The sequence below is a fragment of the Helianthus annuus genome, chromosome 9, assembly GCF_002127325.2.
Source record: "Helianthus annuus cultivar XRQ/B chromosome 9, HanXRQr2.0-SUNRISE, whole genome shotgun sequence".
In the NCBI taxonomy this organism is placed as follows: Eukaryota; Viridiplantae; Streptophyta; class Magnoliopsida; order Asterales; family Asteraceae; genus Helianthus; species Helianthus annuus.
This window is the reverse complement of record NC_035441.2, coordinates 126,998,859-127,022,191: the sequence shown is the minus strand read 5'-3', so window position 1 is coordinate 127,022,191 and position 23,333 is coordinate 126,998,859. Positions and strand designations below refer to the sequence as shown.

The following is a 23,333-nucleotide window of genomic DNA, read 5'->3' as shown; positions in this document are numbered from 1 at the left end:
TCATTGATTGGTGACGAAAATCACACTATAATGTAATGATTATTGAGATAGTAAGTGAAGAAAAGGTTGAAGATGGTGGGTTTTGAAAATGGTGGGTGTTGAAGTTATTGGGGAGAAGAAGGAAGAAGAAAGGATACGATTGACTAAAATACTCTTTCTCTTTATTTTAAATTTTGCCACAAATCATAATCCTATTGCTTCCTATCATTCGTAGCCAAAATAAACTTACTATTTGATCCTCACCCTACACTTTAAAAAAAATAGAGTAAACTGCCATTTTGGTCCCTGTGGTTTAGGCACTTTTGCTATTTTAGTCCAAATCCCAAATTTTTTACATCTGGGTCCCTGTGGTTTGCATTTTGTTGCCATTTTAGTCCAAAATCCAAAAACCCCCTTTTTTGACTGTTGAAAACTGCCTATTTTTTCCTTTAGTGCAGGGACATTTTGGTCATTTTTTAAAGATTATATTATATAATAATAATAAAAGTATATTATATATAATAATAAAGGTATTTTCACTAGTTTCCAAAACTTCAATCCATATTCAAGAATCAAATCAAATTCCTAGAACTTCAATCAAAATTCAAGAATCAAAATCAAATTCCAAATTACATCTTCTAAACTAAATTGTATGAAATCCACGTGCAAGAAAAGTCATGTTTATTCTTTATTCTTTATCAATATTAGTTCATCTCCCAAATACCATAACCTTTCTAGATCCAGATCTAGATCCATCTTCATCTTTTCCCACTTATCACCCACCGCCATTCTTCGCCGCACACCCACCATCACTATCAACCGTCTTCATCGAACCCACCACCAACCACCGTTTCATGACCACATCCTATCCAGATTTGATGTTTTTTGTGATGGTAGAGAGAGAGAGAGAGAAAAGAGAGGGTAGAGAGAGAGGAGAGATGATCAGATGGGCTTTATTATATAATATAATCTTTATTTGTATTTTACTAAAATACTCTTAGTCCAAAAATGACTAAAATGCCCCTGTACTAAAAGACAAAATAGGCAGCTTTCAACAGTCAAACTTTGGATTTTGGACTAAAATGGCAACAAAATGCAAACCACAGGAACCCAGATGTAAAAAATTTGAGATTTGAAGTAAAAAGTCAAAAATGCCCAAATCACAAGAACCAAAATAACAGTTTACTAAAAAAAATATTTTAAATGAAACACGTAAAATGTCTAAACCTAATCAGTTATAAATCTAGAAACCAACCCGATTATGGAGCATTGACGTTGACTTGTTGGATAACCAAGCTTCTCTCTCATCTATATATGCAAGATCTCACTCAACATTGTAATTATCATCTTCATCATAAGAGTTTTATTATTCTATCTACCCACTAAAAATGGCTTCTGGTGACTACACCCCACCTCCTTCCTTCTCATCAGGAAATTTCATAAGCATGGAACCTCAGTTCTCGGCATCTTATCTACCCGCAGATGGTCAACTCACGGTGGCTAGTGAACCTTACGTCCCAGGTCCATCTCTCTCAGGTTATCAACATGGCCAAGGAAACTCGATTACAGGTGTGGATCGTGACCATTTGCAGGCTCAAACCGCTTACGTTCCAGGTCCATCTCTCTCAGGCTATCAACATGGCTCAGGAAACTCGATTACTGGTGCGGATGTTGACCGTTGGTTGGGTCAAACCGGTTATGGTGCCCCAGCACCGGATCTTGATGCTACAGGGCACGTGAACACGTCTGAGATTGGTCTCAACCATGATAGTGGTTATGTTGCTGGGCCGTCGCAGTCCGCAATGGTTCATCAAAATCAATCGAAACCGGGTGATGTATCCACTGCATATGATCCGCTAAACAACGTTCAACACAGTATCCCCGGAAGGCACTTTCCCCGTGGAAATCTGACTGGACCCTACTATTTATAATTAAGGTTGGATCAAATAAATATGTGTATTGCTTCGATTATCATATGTGTTTATGGAGACTTAAGTTTGGGTTTGTTTGTGTTTGTGTTTGGGGAAAGCTGTTTGCAAATCAATGAATAAAGTTATAAATTATTCATTTATGGTATTAAATAATAAGTCGTTGTTAAGTCTTGCTTCGGTAGGTGAGTTTTACAGACACTTTACAAAGTTTGACCAAGTTGACCATTCCTGCCAATTCCGTCGAGTCATGCCGGAGTTTGACTGAGTCGGCTGCCCGAGTTTGATCAAGTTCGATATTAGAAGATAAACTAAACTTATGATATTATTATTATTATTGTTGTAAGTTAATCTATGTATTCTAATGATTATTAGGACTTGACATGATGTGTCGGGTGGCCTTAATATATGATTAGGCTGCAGTTACTCAATACAGTTATAAACTGTTGTGTAATGGCGCTAAACCGTCATAACAGTTGGAAGAAAGTCACTCGCCATATGTGTGTGTGACATTGTATTAAATGGTGTTCTTTACAACGGTTAATCCATTTCGTTCACAATAATCTTCTTTGTTTCGTGTTTGAGGAACTGAGTTATGGGCCAACATATGGTATCAGAGCGAGGTTTTCAAACAATCAAACATATCACACACGAAAAATCATTAGAAACAATATCACAACATAAAATGACGGGAAACACGAAATTCATACACAAGACACAAGATCGACGAACTTGTTATTACTGTGACGAACCAAGGCACAAGATACAACGATGCAAAGTGAAGGAAAGAGATGAGGCGGCTTCACTCATTCCACAAGCGATCACACCGGAACAAGAGGAATGCGAGAAAGCGACAATTATGCGTAGGAATACATCATTAGCGAAACCAAATTTGGATGTTCGAATGATATATGGTATGTTAATACTAAGTTTCAAAATCATTTTGCTGGTATTCTTAGTCACTTTCATAAGATTAAGAAATCTTTTGGTGTTGAAACCCGATAATCTGAAAACATTTTATCTATTAGAGGGATTGAGGTGATTAGATTACAATTGCAAGAAAATTGTTTGATCCCTAGTGTTTATTATACCCCGAATATTGATAGGAACGTGTTGACACTAGTACATATTTGATCAAAAGATGCGGTTAAATTAGCTATGTGATGCGGTTTTAGACCCGCATCTTATGGCAAGGCATCTTTTGGCTATATATCAAATAATGCGGGTCCAAGAGATGCCGTTTTTTAACCGCATCTTTTGATATATTAACAAAAACTACTTTTTTCCTAATATACTCAAAAGATGCGGTTTTAGAACCGCATCTATTGGTGTTTAGAGTAAAATTATATATATATATATTGTTAATTTCCAATAAATTCTATTACAAATTTCCAATAAATTCCCATGATTAACAAATTGTCTGAAAATTAAAATAAAATATACAAAAAAACAAATGTATATTAGAACCAGTATAATATAACCCAAGAATATAAAATACAAAGGTTTCAAAGTAACATAATATTACAAAAGTTTCAAGTAACACAACAATACATAAAACTCTAAAGATGAAAGTGGTATACAGTAACTTCCTGAACCGACCGATGTCTTCATACTTTCAACCCAAACCAACGTCTTCAATCCATACTTGCAACTAGAATCGTAGAGAAGAAAAAGTTCGTTAAACTAACCAAAACAATGTTGAAATAACCTAAACAATGTTGAGGTTGTAGATGGCCATATGAAAATCAAATTCCAACTCTATAGCGGCACGAACTGCATTACAAAAACATGTCATTAAGAGACTGATACTTGCAACCCCAACCTTTGTCTTCAATTAATACTTGCAACAGGAACCGAAGAAATTGCCTAACAAAACATAATGTTAAATTATTAAAAATGAAGCTTAAAAATTGTCTAAAAGTGTATATATGTATAAGATAAGATGGAATCTTTAATTGAATGATAAAGCCCATGTAATAAGAAGTAATCAGAGTGAATCTATAAACTTTCAAATTAAAGAAACAGAAAAAGAAAAATGATAGGAATCACTCCCTTATTCCAGCGTCAACAAATATATCTAAAAAATAAGAGCTATGTTTTGCTTGAATATATAAGAACTTACAGTGGCAGACCATATGAGTGGACGCTGCTTTAAAGACGTACTGATTCTTAGTTCAAAAATTACACAAGTATGATGCTTATGCAAGAGACGCCCAACCCAAGTGAGTTCTTTCTCATGAAGGATCACTAATAACCGTTCAAAGTAACATATTAACTCAACGCTGTCAAACTCGTACATACTGTACCGATCTTTAGCTTGATGATCAACCATACTGTTGTTATTCATGTCAAGATCAAGTTCCTCTTTAGAGGATCCATTTCTATCCGCGTCTCTCTCTAGGGGTGTATGTAGGTGAAAAAATAGTAGATTATGTACTAGAATCTGTGTTAGAGAAAGAGATTACCTTGAACTGGGACTCCATCCTTGTGAAAATAGCATAGTATCTCACAGTAAGCTTGCATGAACTGATCAGAGCCGGATCTTGTCCAACAATGGTGGAACTCATACCTCCATAAACTACATAATCCCAATTTCCTAAACAATAAAACTCACCCACCATACCAACCAAATTACTGTATAACCTACCCAAAGGACATCCTAGTGGTAAGGGTGTAAACGAGCCGAGCCGAGCCCGAGCTCGGCTCGTTATGTTTTTATGAAGCTTGAGCTCGAGCTCGGCTCGGTGCGAGCCTACTTCTCTGAGCTCGAGCTCGGCTCACAAGTAAAACCCAAAGCTCAAGCTCGGCTCGAATCGGCTCAAGCTATTTCAAGAACAACCTCAAATGAGCTAAAAGCTCGGCTCGAGCTCGTTTCAACAGCGATTAAGCGAGCCAAAGCTCGGCTCACCAATGTTATCATCATCATTATTATATTATACATATAAAAACTAAAATTTTGTTTAGGCTCGTTTGGGCTCGCAAGCCTAAACGAGCTTTGTATTTTAGGCTCAAGCTCAGGCTCGATAACTAAACGAGCTCTATTTCAGGCTCGAGCTCGGGCTCGTTAAGGCTCGACTCATTCGAGCTTTTAACCGAGCCGACCACGAGTAGCTCTCGAGCCTCTGGCCTTGTTAACACCCCTACCTAGTGGTAAGGTGCCTCTCCTATATCCAAATCCTGCAAAATGTGGGTATCAAAGCTTAGCCGAAACACCTAAGCAAAGACTATCAAAGCTACAGCAAGTTGAAGAATATGATTTTGGAAGGTGTCAAGAAATCACAGGTAGATCAACAATGCTTGAAACTGAACAAACTCTGCCATATAAGTCAAATAAAAATTATTTTATTTCAATTCGTGTTATATTTTTTGTAAACCAGTTTTCATTTTTTTAAACCAACCGACTATACGATTAGACTTATTAAACCACAGACCCAACCAACTTCCATCAGTTTGACCAGGTTTTTTGGCTTCCATACACACAACTACAAAATAAAAGATTTCAACCCAATCCCTTATCGATCCATTTCCCAACTTACCAGGCCTGCAAAATCTGTCATCTTTAAAGTTTAAACTATAAATCCCCAAAACACTCAACAAAAACCAATGATGAATCTAGGTCAAAAAGAGGAGAGATTACCGAGAGAAAAAAAGACTGATTCCGAGACCAGGACAATGATAGCCACCCATGGTTGTGCCCTCGCATCTTCTACGGGGTCTCTTCAACATGAAATATCTGGATACTAACAAACCGATTTAAAAACACAATTATTCTTTCAAAGATTTTCAAATCCCCGATAATCTTGACTACATATATATAGCACATATATAAAACAGGATATACACACCACGATAATCGGACAATATAAAGATAAAAGAAGGTTGGGGTTTCCATCACCTCTTCAAATGTGTTCAAGACCCGTGATGTTCGATTAAGACCGTCATCAAGATGAAGGAAGATTGAGGCGGTTGTCTATTGCGTTCGATCTTCGATGGATGGTGGATGACTTCGAGATATTTAATTTTTTGGGAGCAGATGGTGGAGACCGGAGAGGAGAAGTTTCTGGGAGATGGAATGGTTTTTGGTGTTTAATTTTTTTGGAGAGGGAGGGAAATGAATTCTTGTGGGGGTAGGGGAGGTTTTTAGGGTTTAAATTTTTTTGAAGACGGAGGGAAGTGAAATTTTGTGGGGGAAAATTAGGAGCAAAAGCTGCGGGTCAACAACTTCCGCATCCAATGGTGCGTGTGAAACCAAAGAAACACTCAAAAGAGCAAAGAACCACTCAAAAGATGCGGTTTGAAGGGTGAACCGCACCTTTTAGCAATTGTTATTCGCATCCATTGCTCACTTTTGTACTAGTGTGAGTCTTAACCAATTAAGACAACAAGGCTTTGTAGTGAAATTAGAGGTAGACAAATGTACCATAACCCTATTTTTTTTTTTTACAAGATTTTGAAGTAGGGAACATGAAGAGTTTAAACAAAGTTATTTAGAAACCTATTGAATTATATGCTTAAAGATTGTATAAGACTCTTAGATCTAATAGAGGAAATAAATGAACCATGGACATTTAGAGATCAAATAAAAGAGAGGTTTCTTCAAATGGTAGATTGGTTCTTACACTTTTATCTAAGAATTTTGGGCAGACCAATACCACCATTGTATGAGAAAGGGAAGAGGGTAGAATTGTATGATTTGTATGGGATAGTTAAAAAAGAGGGAGGACACATAGGAGAGTATCTTAGTATAATCTATGGGTGGTTGTGGCAACAGATCACGGGTTAGATTCTGAAGATGGGGATGTGGTTCCAAAATATATATGCACGATACCTAGATGTCCTCGAAATGGTCTTTGAAAGCTTTCATGACATATTGGGAATTAATATTCACACACCCCTCCTCTCTATCTCTATCTATACATACATAGATATATAGAGAGAGAGAGAGAGAGTGAAAAATAATGTGGGAATAAGATTTAGAGATGTGGGATTAGTGAGAGCCATATTAAAATCATATGTTGCCTCGAAAACGTCTTTGATGATTTATGTATATCGTGCTTTGATTACCTTTTCTCGCTTCCACTCCCTATTTCACTTATATTTGGTTTAAACTCTCGTCAAAGGAGGATTTTGTGCAATTTAAACCGTTAAAAAATGTGTTAATATCAAGAACTCAAGAAGTTTATTAGTCAATTAAGAAAAGGTAAATTATAAAATATACCTTCCATAAACATAATACTAATTTTGATTTATCAGCATGATTTACGTTTGTTTTGATAAATGCTTCACGACTCTCTATTTTCTATTATTATCTATATGAATTTAAAGTGATGATGGATAGTGAATGATAGTTTTTAGATTTTTGTTTTTTTTTAGCTATATATTAATTATTAATCTTTTGGTAAGTATATTTAGTAATAATAAATAGGCAACTGATGGTTTTTTACGTATTTGGTTTTTTTTTTTTTTGTTATTAACAATATTTTGTTGTTATTCAATTTTTTTTAGTAATAACTAGGTTATGACCCCGTGTATTACACGGATCGAATAAATTAATTTTATATACTAAATAATAAAAAAATATATCTTTAAGGACCTCTTTTATTGCACAGATTGAATACATATAATTTTATATATTAAATAATAAAAGGTTATATCTATAAGAACCATATTGTACGGTTGAATAAATATAATATTATATACCAAATAAAAAAGTTATATCTTTAAAACCACGTGTATTACACGGGTTAAATAAATGTAATATTGTTTACCAAATAATAAAATAACACAGCTTTAAAAAAATCATTTATTACACGGGTTGAATAAATGTAATTTTATATAACAAATAATAAAAAATTATCTTTAAAAATATGTGTATTACGCAGGTTGAATAAATGTAATTTTCTATACTAAATATAAAAATTATATATCCTTAAAAACCCCGTGTATTGTACGAATTGAATAAATCTAATTTTATATATCAAATAATAACAGGTTATATATTAAAAAACCTCATGTATTATACGGGTCGAATAAATGTAATTTTGTATAGTAAATAATAAAAAAGGTATATCTTTAAAAAAAACCACGTGTATTACATGGGTTTAATAAATCTAATTTTATATACCAATAATAAAAAAAATCATATCTTTCAATATACAAATGGATAATACTCGATACGCGATAGTTAATATCAAGAGTAAATTACGATTTTGGCCCCTATGGTTATATCACTTTTACGCTTTTAGCCCTGAATATTTTAACATCTGAATCCCCAACGTTTTTTTTTTTCTAACCCTTTTGGCCCCTAACACTAACCCTATCCATTTACTTTTAGGGGCCAAAAGTGTTAGAAAAAAAGCCGTTGGGTTCCAAAAGGGTTAGAAAAAAACGTTGAAGGCTCAGATGTTAAAAAATTCTTTTTTGAGCTAAAAGGATAAAAGTGATATAACCACAGGGGTCAAAATCGTAATTTACTATAATATCAAATTAGATAACTAAGTTTGAATTTGAAGTAAATGGATAAATATAGAAGTAATAATTAAACTAAATAATATTTAGTAGAAGGATTATCTATAATTAAATAGAAAAGATTAAACTAAAATAATAATTATCTATAAGACATGGCCTAATATGATGACAGGTGTCCCAAAGTGGTTTCTTTTATTATATAGTTTAGATTTAGATTGGGTTCAATAACTTTATAGAAAAATCTAGGGTAAATTACTTTTTGAGTCCCTGTGTTTTGTGGGTTTTAACCACTTGAATCCAAAAGCAAAAAGTTTAACGACCTGAGTCCCCATAAGCATTTTCTTTAACCATTTGAGTCCAAATTTCTAACACAGTTAGAATTTTTTTGTTAAATTTTGTTAAAAGACCAAACTACCCCTATAATTAAAAAAATAAAAATAAAAACTAATTTATCATCCCCACACATCACAGATTTATCTATCTCCTTATCTCTCTCTCTAAATCTACATCTCTCTCTCTCTCTCTCTCTCTCTCTCTCTCTCCCTCATCTCTTCCTTTCTCCCTCTAAACTACCTGCATCCCCCTTTTAATCCCCCAACAGATCTGAGCTCCGTCAATACCAAATCAAAACCGACAACAAGGCTGATTGCTACTACACTGCCTGTGTTTGCCGGGGAGGTGAAGGTGGTGTTTGGTGTTGATTTAGTGGAGGGTTTACAGGCGGGTTGGTGGTTCGTGTAGGGGGAGAGGCGTGGTTGGAGACGGTGGAGATACGGTTGGGTCTGGTGGAGGAGAGGAACCGCCTGATGGCGGTGGCGGAGACAAAACTGTTGCAGCTGGGGGAGTGGCGGTGACAGGAGGTGGTAATGGCGGAGGGGCATTTGCGGTGGTGATGCGGGAGGAGAGTTGGGTAATACTGGTAGTGGCGGCGATGGATCTGGCGAAAGTGGTGGCGATGCATCTGGTAATGGCGGTGGTGGTGATGCATCCGGTACTGGTGGTGGTGGGGATGCATCCGGTGGTGGTTTAATGCTTCTGGTGGTGGAGGTGAGGTAGTGGTGGAGATGGTGGCGCTTCGGTGGTGTATAGAGACAGAGAAAGAGTGCTGCTGTGTCTGTGTGTGCTGGTGTCAGTGGTGTGTGTTATATATATTTAATTTATTTTTATATATATGTTAAATATTAAAGCTTTATGCATTAAAGACTTGTTCCTTGTATTCATGTGCATATAAGACTTGTACTTTGTGTGTAAATGACCAAACTACCCTCATAGTTAACAGACTTAGTGGATGGAGTTAGAAATTTGGACTCAAATGGTTAAAGAAAATGCTTATGGGGACTCAGGTCGTTAAATTTTTTGCTTTTGGACTCAAGTGGTTAAAACCTATAAAACACAGGGACTCAAAAAGTAATTATACATTTTTATTTATTATTTTTATATATAATACATATATAACTTTTATTAGGCTATACTATAAATTATTTTCAATTTTCTTTCCAAGTATTAAAATTACTCATTACCAAACTCACTATAAGGCCCATAACTAAAACCTAAGTAACAATCTATCAATAGATTTCTAAGCGTAAAAATATTAACTTGTAATGTGGAGTGGTTATTCCGCACTTCTCATTTTGAATTTTAGACTTGTGGTACTTTATTTGGAACCTTTTAATGTGATATCGTGTTTTATGGCTGCTTTAACATTTATGTTTCATTTTGAAAGTTTTTTATATGTTTTTAAAGAATCTGAATTAAATCGAATTCGAATTTTTAATCGAATTGGGTTTTTATTCGAATACGAATTCAAATTGAATTCGGTAGGTTTTAATCGAATACGAATTCAAGGAAAAATAAAAATTATTCGAACAATTTGATTCGAATAATTCGAAAATTTGATATTCGATTCGATGAACACCCCTAATCGAAACATAGGGAAAAAACAAATATTCACAACTCGGTTTCAATCAAATTTATATCGAGACATAGATAAAAATAACAATGTCATAATAGGGTACTCAAAATGCAGAAAACTTTAAATTTTTAAAGTTGTAAGAAAAAACAAAGTATTTTCAAAGTTAATTAAATTAATTAAATAATCTTAAAAAACACTAATTTACCTAATCTTAAAGTTGTAAGAAAAAACAAAGTAATTTTTTTTTTCTAATTTACGAACCAAATTTTATCAGCGAAAAATATTATTTGAATAAACTATCGGCTAATTGAAAGAACATAATTTACCTATACTTAGCTGAGTGCCTTTCCATATAATTTTACTAGGTTATTACCCGTGATTGCTTTCCGGGCTCGGGAAACTTACTTATATTAATTATTATATATTATTAATACAACCTCATTACATCAAGCATCTCATTGGATTCAACAACAATTTCTTCACATCACCGGATTAGATCATAAACCCATATTACAGGTCAAACAAAAACACAACAGGACCACATGAATAATTCGCGTATGTACTATTATCTGCATATAAAATGAAAACATCGGGTTTAGGCAAGAAAAAACACATCACGACTAAAGTTAATGCACAACCAAAGATTAGCATATCTCATGCCAATGTGCGCACAACTGAATAGACATAACAATAAATGTATAACGCACTTACAAAAATGGCGACTTTCGAGATTTTCTCATATAATATCTTAATATAATTATATTATATTAATAATAATATTTCCTAATAGACTTTTAACACATCTCAGCAGGATAGTTGATATATTTTAGGGCTTCAATTCCATAATTCCATAGCTGGCCCAATTGTATTTGTAATTGCAACACTCCAATAACTCTACCAGGGAGCTTGACCACCCTAGCGGTGAGCAAATTAACCACCATAACCGATAACCGAACCTTGCCCCACTTACGGTGTGCACATATATAGTATAGATATATGTAGACGCTCGGGGGGCGAAAGTGAAATGGTACTAACTTTAACGTTATTTTACTAATTTCGTGAAAATAACGTTAAAAGCGGCGGATGGTTAATCATGCATCAGGTGGTGACGTTGATAGTTGAAAGACACGGGAGGTACATGCACCAATCAATCTCTGTCCTGATTGTTTGAGTGTTATATGTCTTAGGTCCAAGGCTTGATACAAAACTACAATCGAGCCGGGGGGTCTCACTAGAAGCAACCTCTCTATTCCTACGGGGTAGAGGTAAGGCTGTCTACATCTACCCTCCTCAGACCCTACCTTAGCTTTGCTATCTGTGGGATTTACTGAGTATGATGATGATGATGAACCGATAACCGAACCATAACCGACATAACCGAACCACTAATAACCGATAACCAATATAACCAATGGTTATGGTTATGAAACTTTGTATAACCGCTCAATCAGTTATGGTTATGGTTATGAAGCTTTGGTTAACCGAATATAACCGAAAACGAACCGAAGTTGTGATGTTAACTTTATATAATAGATTTGTGTTTTACAAAACCATATAGAGGGTTTTTACTAAGATAAAAGTATGTTAGTAACAAAATGATCTTGATGTAGATGTCGTTTATTTTGATAAAAAAAACTAAGGTATTATGGCCATAATTGTTTTTGTTTGAGAATTAGCTTATTAAAAAGAACTCTAAATCGGTAGTTTAACCAAAAAGTTTAGTAATCGTTATCTTATAAAATAGGCTCAAGCTAAGTTCAAATCATGCACAACCCTATTTATTTCAAACCTTGCTTGGTTACTTAACCGAAATTAACCATAACCGACTTCATAACCGATTAACCGTAACCGAAGTTTGGTTATGGTTATGGTTACCAAAACTCCATAACCGAACTAGCGGTTATGGTTATGGTTAATAGTAAAAACCAACCCAAACCGACCCATGCACACCCCTAGACCACCCTTATGATTTCCCCAACGCTTTATCACTATTTAATAAGCAAAAACTGCCAGTATATGTATCATCTAAAATTCAATAGCGATCAATATTTGCAACTCATATGGGAATTTATATAGGCAAGAGATAAGCATAATGGTTATAAAGTATATTAAAAACTATATATCATGAGAAAGTAAACCATAATGAATACTAAAGATAGTAAAATACTCACTCATGAATGACCACTGTAAAAAACAACACTTTGTGAAAGTGCTAGATTTAAGAATGCCTAATGTTCATTAGTCTTTGTGAAAGTGCTAGATTTAAGAAGGCCTAATGTTCAAATCTCGCTGTTAGGGACAATTTTTTTAGTAGACCTGAATATCAAGATAAAATAACCTCCTTAAATTTGTTCAAGAACTGTAAATATGTTTAACTTTAAAATACAAAATGAAACAATTTAGTGTTCGGATCTACAATCACACTAACTTTTCTTTTAAAAAAGTGCACCTCGTGTGCACGAATTGCATTTTACATTTGCTTTGCTTTAACTATGCCCCAAACTGAGTTACGCTTTCTCCAAATCACTACCCTGTATAAGTTTCAGATGAATTCAGGATGACTAAATACATACTGCAAATGAGTACAAACTCGAAAAAAATAATAATTAGCAAAAACAAAAACTAAATAACAAAGAATACATCGTGATTATAAACAAAACTCAGAGTAGTATGGAGTCAGCACAGAGAAGATGATTAGGGATAGTGTTTTGGTTGTATAGAGTCGGCAGAGAGAAAATGTTGATCCTAGTGGTACTCCTTGATAGTATCATTATCCCAGCAAGCGAAGTTACAGAAACCAACTGTATATAACAAAATAGAACAACAAATTAGTTATAAAAAGATACATAATATGATTATCTGATTCAAACTGTTGATATGATAATAAGTTACTTACTGCAAGTTCATTGGTATAAAAATATGAAGTGCTAATACTGATCTATTTGAAAAGAACTCATTACAAACCATGAAACCACTCCAAGTTTCTCAACGCCTATAAATAATTAAAGCATTACAAACCATGAAACCACTCCAAGTTTCTCAACGCCTATAAATAATTAAAGAAGTCAATGGCCAGGTTTGCACCTGACGCAGACCCAGTTGGCACCGAAACTTTTTCTGATGCAACTGTTAGGACAGAAAAATTCCCAAATGGTTCATCTTCTCAGATAACCTGCCAGGACAAATAGTAGGGTTGAGCATACGAAAACCGATAACTGAACTGAAAATAATCGAAACTGACTTAACCGATCGGTTACAGTTAAGATATGCCCAAAACTGAATCATTCGGTTACGGTTTACCCTTCTTCCATAACCGAAATAACCGAAACTGAATCGATAGTATATACTTCTGTGCTTTTCATGTATATCCATGTATTTGAAACATGTTTTCATGTATTTCATGTATTTTCCATGTATTTTAAACATATTTTCATGTATTTCATAGGTATTTTATTTATTTTTCATGTGTTTTCGTGTATTTGTATGCTTGAAAGTGGTTCAAAACATTGACTAACTAACTTAAGTTTAAAATTTTGCACAAGTTTCGTTTTTAGTAATTAACCGAACCAATAACCGACATATTAACAGAATTAGCTGAACCTATTTAACCGATCGGTTTCGGTTATGGTTTTTCTTAAAACCGAACTTTGGTTATCGGTTTTGGTTATGTGTAAAAACCAAACCGAACCGACATTTGCTCACCCTTACCAAATAGTGGTGAAGTCCAGATTGCTGAAAATTCTTCATTAGGATTACTGGTAGACTGGATAAGAAAGTATACATTAGCAAGTCACGGGCAAAGGTAGCAAAATGGGTGGTTCATGCAAGCTGGGTAACAAGTTAAAACACTTCTGTTGATTGAACAACTTTGACCAGGAATGAAATTGTAGTATTTAAAAGCCAACAATTTAAAATATTACCTATAAATAATTCTTTAGTAGTTTTTTAGTAACGAACACCTCACATACATGATGTGCATGCATCAAGCATCGCGCAACAGCTTTTTAAATAGAAAAGCATAAAATAACACGCAAGATGTTAAAGTGTAATAAAGATAAAAGATTGAGCAAAATTTACCAGCAAAAAATTCCCGAAACCACTGTTTCAATTTACCATCAGCATACATTGACTTCAGATTCTCCTTATTTGATGAAAGAGCCCTTTGATAATGACTTGAAGACCTGTACAGATGTGGTTGTCTCCCACCATTTAATTTTATTGTTGCAACAAATTTTCCATAATCTATGGTACCACTGTTTTAACCAAACAGTGGTTTGAAACCACTGTTTCAAACACTGTTTTAAAAGAACAGTGGTTTGTCCACTGTTTGACTGCAAAAATATGATTGTTAGTGGTTCAAAAGTTTGTTTGACCAAAGTCAAACAACTGTTGTTAAAACACTTTTGGGTTAAAACAGTGTTTGAAACCACTGTTAGGGTAAAACAGTGTTGTTAAAACAGTGTTTTCAAACCACTTTTGGGTTAACAGTGTTTGAAACCACTGTTGGGTTAAAACAGTGTTTTGAAACCACTTTTGGGTTAAAACAGTGGTTTCACATCATATGAACTAGGAGTGTAGGTCCTATGTTGTTCAAACAACGATTATTGATGCTCTAGATACTTTAGAAACATTAGATATAATAAAATCAATGAGTAAAATGTCATTTTCGTCCTTAAGGTTTGGTCATTTTTGCGATTTTAGTCCAAAGGTTGGTTTTTTTGCATCTGGATCCAAAAGGTTTGAAATCTTGGCATTTTCGTCCTTGAAGGCCAAACCTCGAGGGACAAAAGTCGCAATAAATTGCCAAACCTCGGGGACGAAAATGGCAAGATTTTGAACCTGTTGGATCCAGATGCGAAAAAACAAACATTTGGACGAAAGTCACAAAAATGACCGAACCTCAGGGATGAAAATGGCATTTAACTCAAAATTAATTCTTAATGTTAACTAAAGTTACCAAAATGATAACTTTACCTCAAGAAAATCACAGTTAGAGATGTATCGGCATTCAACCAAGCATTGCACGCCGCCAATGTTGACCCGTATAGGCTGCTTGAACCCTTTTGAGGGGTTTTCATCTTCAACATTATTGTCAAATACTTACTGTTAGGATTCTAAGCCACAATAATATACATAGGGAAACATACTTTGACTTTTAAGGTCAACCTATCAGCTTTTCAAATAAAAAACTGATATGCAAATGTCTACAATGAACAACTTTGAATCCAACTACTTTCTTGGTAATTTAAGCTTGTGTTAAATATTAAAAAAAAAACCAGATTCGTATCATTTTAGAAGCTGAAAACTGGTTGACTTTGAAAAGTCAAAACTTTCATACTATATTAGAGCATGGGATCATACCAGTTATGCAAGCAACATAATACCCTGCTCCCCCTACTCCCTTTTCCCATTTTGAAAGCCGCAATCATAAGAAATATCCCGCACCCTAACGCCATTTTTCGATTACCAAAGCACTCATAACGCCGCACCTTCACGTGCTTTTTATTGACACGTATTAAGACTTCACCACTATGCTATGTGGCATCATGCAAATTGGTGACTCACACCTGTATAATAATAGAATTATTTTACATTTTAACCATTAAAAATGTACAAAAAACATCTAGACTTTTACAAAAAATGAACAGAAGCTATACATACCACACCCTTTAAAAGAATATCAGTTTCAGTATCACTGCTGCCACAAACAACACCAGAGAAAGTAATAAAGAATATCTTCTTTGTAAGGTTAATGTATTACCAAACTTTAGTCTTTCTGGAAATTGGAGCCACCTTGCAGACCTTTGCATTAGAAAAATGTTAGCCAAAAAAGTATGGTTTCAAGTTCATTATATTGTCAATTATAAAATCAAAAGATAACAACATTAACCACAGATATCACAAAATAACATCACATTGTGACTTCTATACACTAAAATAATAAACTTACATTTTTGGTAAGTAGCGTGTTGATTACTAATGACTTGCCAAATCATGTACCGTACCATATCGATCATTTTTTGATCAGTACTTTTTCCCATTTTTCAGGACGGAACCGGTTCAGTACGGTACCGGTATTTTGGTTAATTTACCTTCAAATACCGGTAATGTACCGTACCGATTATTTTCGATAACGGTACCCACTTCCAATTCTACCCTTTTCAGGACCGGGACATTCGGTGCGGTTCGGTACCGAGTTCATCCCAACATTAAATAAGTATCATATAGCTGATTAATAGGCCAACATCCATTTTAAAAGATGCTCCCACAACCGCACTAAGTAAAATCATCCATTTAATTACTATCACACATTAGTATTACCAGTGGAACAAATACAGGTGGAACAAAAAAAAAAACAAATTCTAAAAAGGTGAACCAAAATGTTATATTTTGATTTCACATACTAAGAAATGAGTGAATCATAGGAATCATCCTCCTTTTTGGTTGTGGAACAAAAATACTAACTCTAGTAAGGTGAACCATACGATGTCTTCGACATACCATATATATTGTTTTCTTTGTTAGAGATTATAACATAATAATGCCAAAAGAATCTATACCAACGGAGCTAAATCTTGAAACGATTCCTTGTTCATTAAATCATGTTCATACTTATAAGCCTATTCTTTGACAACAATATCACCAGCGAGTTTGTAAATTTGGTTAGTTATGCCATTAAAGGAATAAAAACATCGAGTTCTCTAATAATCATTTCAAGCAAATAGAAATATATACAATTTCGATTATATTAAAAAATATATCACCTTTAGCCCCGATTGTCGTCCATAATTTCCAAATTAAAACTGAAATTGATCAAATCCACACAAACATACTTCAAAAATCACAAATTCAAATAAGATTTTCACGTTCCTAAGTTGTGAAACCACATAATTAAACTCTGCATCATCGAACTGACACCGCAAGAGACTGAATAAAAGGATCACCAGTACACATACCTTGGAGATTTCAAGAAGCGCGTTTTCGTGGAGATCGGGGCTACTAAGATCAAGTACCATAAATTTTGAGGACTTCATTTTCGAATTGTTCTTCTAAGTTATGGGCTAAAATCATAAATCACAAACAATAAAAAAAACAGGTCGTCAACAATAAAGGCAAATCGCCAATCACAATCAACAAACAAACAATTCAAACATTAATAGGAACCACTTACCAAAACATAGCAGATTCCGTCAGAAACGAAGCAGCGTGGAGATCGAATGAGACGTGTAAAATATCTATAAGAAATATGCGAGATGGCTGAAACACAAATCTGGAAATAGCGGGGGGGATTAACGAAACCAATTAGGTTTAAAAGAAATTTGAATCCAACATACATACATACCTCTTGATTGAATAGTCGGAGGAAACACAATAATCACTACAGGGAAACTGAGAGCAGTGCCAATCAATAACTATCTTGAATATCCTTAAACCTGAATCGCTTCCATTATAATCAGTATTTAACAAATATACACAAACAACCATCAAATAATTATTATCATTATCATTATCAATCTATTAAATATCAAAGCCTGGGAATAGTAACTTCAGCCACGTGTCAGTCCGCGATTTGTCTTCTTTTTTTTTTGCTTTTCTACGTTTGTTATAGTGTTTGTATATTTATTGATGTTGAATTTATGCTTTCTATAGAACCAGCGCGTTGCGCCGGGATTCCCCGCGCCACACGGTGAAAATTTGGTGGCTATCTGTTTCTTTCGTTAGGGTACCGACACTCGTTATGAAAACCGAAAAAGGAAAAATAAATAGATAAAATGATGAATATGATCAAGAGAATATCAAAACATGATTCACATCATTTAAAAACCCTTGTTCGGTAGGAAATGGTTTGGTTCGTTAGGAAAGGGCATATATACTTCTTTGCTCGAACCATACACTTTCATAGTTTTGATAATCACCTTTTGTTTGTCTAAAGCATTTATAGCTTGTAATTTATAGCTGATTTATTAGATGAATGTAAAAGTATACCCAAACTTGAATATAGAAACGGAACAAAACTACATAATTTTATTAAAACTATGAAAGCACATGTACCATTTCAGTTCCAAATGTGATAAGTCTTCTCTTGCATTTCTGTCGAGAACATATTTCTCGAGTACATAATTCATGGTTTGCCAAGGGTGCAAGTTGGTTAATTAAATTAGATATAAAACTATCAAGAGCTAGACAAAACTTAATGATACAAAAAGGATAAAGAGAAATTAACAACATTGTTCACATCTTTAACACAATTATGCATAAAAAAAACTTACAGCCATAAGCAATCCTAGGAGTTACTCTGCTCAACTTTGCCATGTAAAGAATCGGTCTTTTTTGGCATCTTTTTCTTTGCTTTGACCGCGACTTTGTTTGGTCTTCCTCTTTCCTTCGGCCCATGTTTCAAAGCTAGCAAAAAGTTACAATCTCCACCAACGACGATGGAATCGCATCACTATCAAATATCGTCTCTCAAAGATTCCCCGCCGCCTGCGTCTACATGATCCGCCACTGTAGTGGCGACGACGATGGCTGATCTGACAGTCCACCAGTACCGTCTCGTGATGTCATTCTTCAATTTCAAAAACAACTCAAACACAGCAACCGCGCTGCACTGTCAAAACTACAAATCTACTTAAAAAGCATATAATTCAATAATATATACCATGACAAGTCATAGCCTACTTTCATATTTATCGCATCAGTCTGAAAAAGTTGTTATAAGATTAAATTCGCAATCCATCCAAACCTGGTGTAGTACCTTAAGCAAACTGTTGTAACATCCCGAAAATATAAACTCTTAAATTTCAATTAAGTTGCAAATAAATTAGTAACATAAACTAACTAGGAATAACATTAACCTAGTTAGATGATGACTTGTTAGTAGTTAAGGAGCTAGAACAAAATAGAAACGAAAGTTGAGGGGCCTATGTTGCTAAATTTGAAACTTTATTTCATAAAACAAAATTAAAACACACCAAACACACACTTTGGGTGTGTCTGTTCGATCAAGAAGCAGGGGGCGACAAGGGTTCTCCACCAAACCCTAACTCTCACTAAAATTGATCAATTGAAGGTTTAATTCAGCCCCAAATCTAATTCTAAACACGAATTAGTGATCACCTCACTGAAAGGATCACAAGGTATGTGAAATTCTAGTATTTCGATTCATCTCAAATTCTAGGTTAATGATGAAAAATTGAAATTTAGCTTGATTGTATCTTGCATGAATGTAATTAGAAGAGATATGGTGTCTAGGGAGAAACCCTAGGTGAAAACTTATTAAAGGATTGCATGATAATTATAGAGTTCAAATCACCATTGTAGGTGATTAAGAAGTTTGAAGAAAACTTGATAAACTCTAGAATTTATGATCTTGTTATAGCACAACCTGAATTTAGGAGTAATTTTGGAAATATTGATGTTAAGACATGTATGGAATTGACTAATTGAAGTTAGTTTAGATGATAATTACAAGTCATGAACTTGGTTTTGTTTATATAAAAATCTGACCCACTAGGTGTTCGATGGAACGCCTAAGTGAGGATTAAAATGTTAAAAGTTGAGTAAAAACGCAGATTTGATCATTTTAGAGAAATATGCGTTAAAGTTTATGAAAGAGTTCTAAACTTGTTGTGAGTTGAACTCTTTAGGCAAAGAATCCGGAACGTCAAGCGGACACGCCGGGGGAGATACGCGCTTGAAGGGTGTGCTCTAAAGGTATGTAACTTGATTCGTTACATTGGGTGAATTTTGATAATTAGCATATGTATAGTAGAATTGTAGAACAAAAGTTGTGTCGATTTAAAGCGATGATGTTCGCTATATTGAATAATAGGTCAAGAATTGGTTAGGTCTCGTTGGTAGTCATCATAAAGAAGGATTCCGTAGATGAGCCAAACGGGTCGAATAATCAAATAATGCATGGCTAATACTTCGTAATATGGTTAATTGGTCTTTTGAGATTGTTGCTAAATGACATATTAGAATACGAGAATTTAGCGTGTTGGTTCGTTAGAATGATGTAGTCCCTAAGGGTGAACTAAACGGGTCACTAAAAGAGGGCATGGATCGAATAACGGTAGTACCTTACTCGTGGATTTTGAGCCCGAGCGACGGGTAGCGAAATACTAAACACGCAAACCTGTGATGGGAACGTGGGCGTTAAAAATGAGGAAATCCAAGATTTGGGTTTTTGGTGAAATAAACAAAATCAAACAAAACATAAACTTTCAGAGTCTACCGTAAGTTACGGTAGCTACCGTAACTTACGGTAGAAATAAAAAGGTTACGGCAGTTCTTTACTGCCTTATGGCATACCAAAGTTATCCAGCGACTACCGTAACTTACAGTAGATACCGTAAGTTACGGTGGAGCCCAGACACGTTTGTTTAATCTTGCATATTATAGTTAATCGAATCCGTTTCTAAGCGTAGTTTCGATTAAGCAATAATTCTAAGAATTCTAACACTAATTTTGGTTAAAAATCTCCAGTTTTCAGGTATTGCAAGTATGTGGACGATGGTCAAGTTGATGCTTCAAGAACCGAACACGAAATGTTGGACGCTTCCTCACTAAATGAATCTACTTAAATTATGTAGTTTTGTAAACATTACTGAATGATCTATGTTTGAAACTAGTTAAACGACTATGTTAATTACTATGATGAAGTATAACTTAGTTTACCAACTAAGTTTTTTTGTTAGATAAAATTTTGTTTTCTTAATTCCACGTTTCATATGATTAAAATAATGAAATAAATGGTCGGGTGTTACAACTGTGCAGCCCCCAAGGATTGTTATTTTCTCTATTTTATAAGTCGCATAGATAAATTAAAAATGCAAAAATCTTTTTCAATAAATAGATTCCTTAATGTACAAAAAAGAAATCAATACCTTAGCAGCTACTTGCTTCTTAATTAGCCAACAACCTTAAACCCTGAGAAAATGGCCATTATCAAACTTCTGCAAAGGTCATCAAAAAATAATATAACTTAAAAGACACATTTCTAATTACTTATCATGCTCATTTTGGTGGAAATCATGAAAGAAAATTAGTGGGAATACAATATAATGTGAGTGATGCCCAACAAAAAAAAGATGATGCTGCTTTAGTCAAGTTCTGGTCAAGATAACAAAAAAAAAAAAAAGACAGACCTTGACAACCGGGGGTACAATCGGAGCTGATTTCAAGATCAGCATTAGCAAACACCCTAAGCGCATCAACGACATCATCATAACAGTAGCTAGGGCATCCACATGTGACCTTCGCATACCCATCACCGCTAATCTTAAACCCATACATCATCCTCACTTCTTCCTCGCTATACATCTCCTTCAATGCCACCACCTTTTCCGCCATCTCTCTCTTTCTCTGTTCACCATAACCATATATATAACATATAATGAGAATTATTATTTCAATTTCATACAACAATTGATTATGAAAAAGAAACTTACTCTTCAAGAAATCGAGGTCTCCGGTAACTGCAGCGTTCAACAACTGTTGGATCTTCAAGAAATCGAGGTCTCCATAAGCATATCCAAGTTTAAGTTATCCGGAGCACCTGCTATTGCCAAAAAACATGAAAACCGCACATGCTAGAAAAAAAAACATGAAAACAACTGTTGGTGTTGTAACTTTTGCCTATATATTTAAGCAAACTAATTACAAGAAAATATGAGCATAAGATACCTGTTGCGCCTCCTGTTTGACCTGCATCCCTGCATAACAGAAACGGCCATTTCATATCAGTTATTAACCAATAAACAATACTGACCGACCAATTGGAGAAGGCTTAACATATATTAAATAATGGAGCTTTATAAACTCGTTGTCAATACACTTCAAAACTGATTAGTAAATATATATATTTCGGAGTATTGTATTTAGAGAAATTGCTCTTCATCAATCCAATCCAATCCAATCGTACCAAAACGTATCAGCTGCGAGTCAAAGTTACTATTATGACATCAATGGCTCTTCATCAATCCAATCCAGATTACATGTATCTGCAAATTAACTTAATCCAGAAATTTCACCATTAATTTTTTTTTTCAATTTGACTCTTTATATCTTTAAATTGTTTGATTTTTTTCTTCTTTTTTTAATTCCAAATCTTCTAACAATGGTGTCAATAAGTCACTAACCCTAACTTAACAAATAGCACATTTTTTGACATCTAATCCAAAAAAATGATAATCGGAAACCTAAACTAACAAATAAAAAAGCCTAAAAACAGAGGCGATTCAATCAGAATCAGAATCAACACTTTAACGAACAAATTTAACCTAATTTTTTAAACAAAAATATGTGCAAATAAATCCAACCATAACATACCTCTCAAACAAATGGCCGTAATTATTGAATCTGAGATGAGGGTTTTCAAATGGCACTAATTGACATAACCAATGATTCACCAATCTTCATCATTCTATAAAACGGAATGATTGATAAAGAAGAGGAAGACAAATCGAATCTATAATATACCTTTACTTTTAGGGCTCAGATCTAAAAGAAAATAAATGAACGAAAACACGTTACGAAGAGAATCAATGAATGAAAAAATTAAGAAGAAACAAAATCATATAAACATTAAAAAATCATATAAAAGATGATCAAACTTACTTCGATTTCGTGTGGCCGTAACAGGAAGATTATGAGAAGCAAGATTTTCTGGTTGGGAGAAAAAGAAACAGCGGATGAATATTTAGGGTTTGTGAAACAAAGAAAGATAAAGAAAAAAGGGGATGGTACTATTGGGCGGGAAAAGGGAAGAATAGATGCCCTAATCAAGTGACACGTGGTCCAAATCACTTTCATTTATTATATATAACTAGCGGTAAGACCCGTGTGCAAACACGGGTCGTTTCTTAGAAAACCATGCATAGCCCATATTGACAGAGAGTAAAAAAATAATTAGTGCAGACTTATAAAATTGATATACACTAATGGTCAATAGATTTATTCAACAGCAATTCCATTATGTTGATAGCAAACTACTGTTGTCTATTAACTGTTAGAAACTTATGTTGCTTTCCAACAGACTTTCC

General features: G+C 34.4%; 3 long non-coding RNA genes across 15 annotated transcripts; 1 reads left to right on the top strand and 2 right to left on the bottom strand.

The window, feature by feature from the left end:
- Positions 1 to 3,365: 3,365 nt before the first annotated feature.
- On the bottom strand, positions 3,366 to 6,249 carry LOC110878585. 2 transcript variants are annotated; one of them, XR_004867201.1, is made up of 3 exons: positions 5,803 to 6,249; positions 4,373 to 5,647; positions 3,366 to 3,773 (listed from the first exon to the last, which is right to left on the bottom strand). It is a non-coding gene; the product is annotated as an uncharacterized LOC110878585 (long non-coding RNA). The 2 variants fall into 2 exon arrangements; XR_004867200.1 differs by having other exon boundaries at positions 3,366 to 5,647.
- A 6,361-nt stretch (positions 6,250 to 12,610) lies between these two features.
- LOC110878586 lies at positions 12,611 to 23,000 on the bottom strand. 12 transcript variants are annotated; one of them, XR_004867190.1, is made up of 18 exons: positions 22,909 to 23,000; positions 22,621 to 22,791; positions 22,214 to 22,303; positions 21,976 to 22,004; positions 21,741 to 21,847; positions 21,438 to 21,654; positions 21,177 to 21,219; positions 18,558 to 20,425; positions 17,630 to 17,720; positions 17,459 to 17,557; positions 17,244 to 17,348; positions 15,949 to 16,089; positions 15,649 to 15,854; positions 15,262 to 15,365; positions 14,365 to 14,468; positions 13,996 to 14,050; positions 13,184 to 13,459; positions 12,611 to 13,088 (listed from the first exon to the last, which is right to left on the bottom strand). It is a non-coding gene; the product is annotated as an uncharacterized LOC110878586 (long non-coding RNA). The 12 variants fall into 12 exon arrangements; XR_004867194.1 differs by lacking the exon at positions 22,214 to 22,303 and having other exon boundaries at positions 18,558 to 18,904; positions 20,370 to 20,425; positions 21,177 to 21,245; XR_002558076.2 differs by lacking the exon at positions 22,214 to 22,303 and having other exon boundaries at positions 13,184 to 13,333; positions 13,372 to 13,459.
- On the top strand, positions 19,287 to 21,060 carry LOC110878587. The gene is made up of 3 exons (XR_002558077.2): positions 19,287 to 19,424; positions 19,935 to 20,001; positions 20,776 to 21,060. It is a non-coding gene; the product is annotated as an uncharacterized LOC110878587 (long non-coding RNA).
- Positions 23,001 to 23,333: the final 333 nt, after the last annotated feature.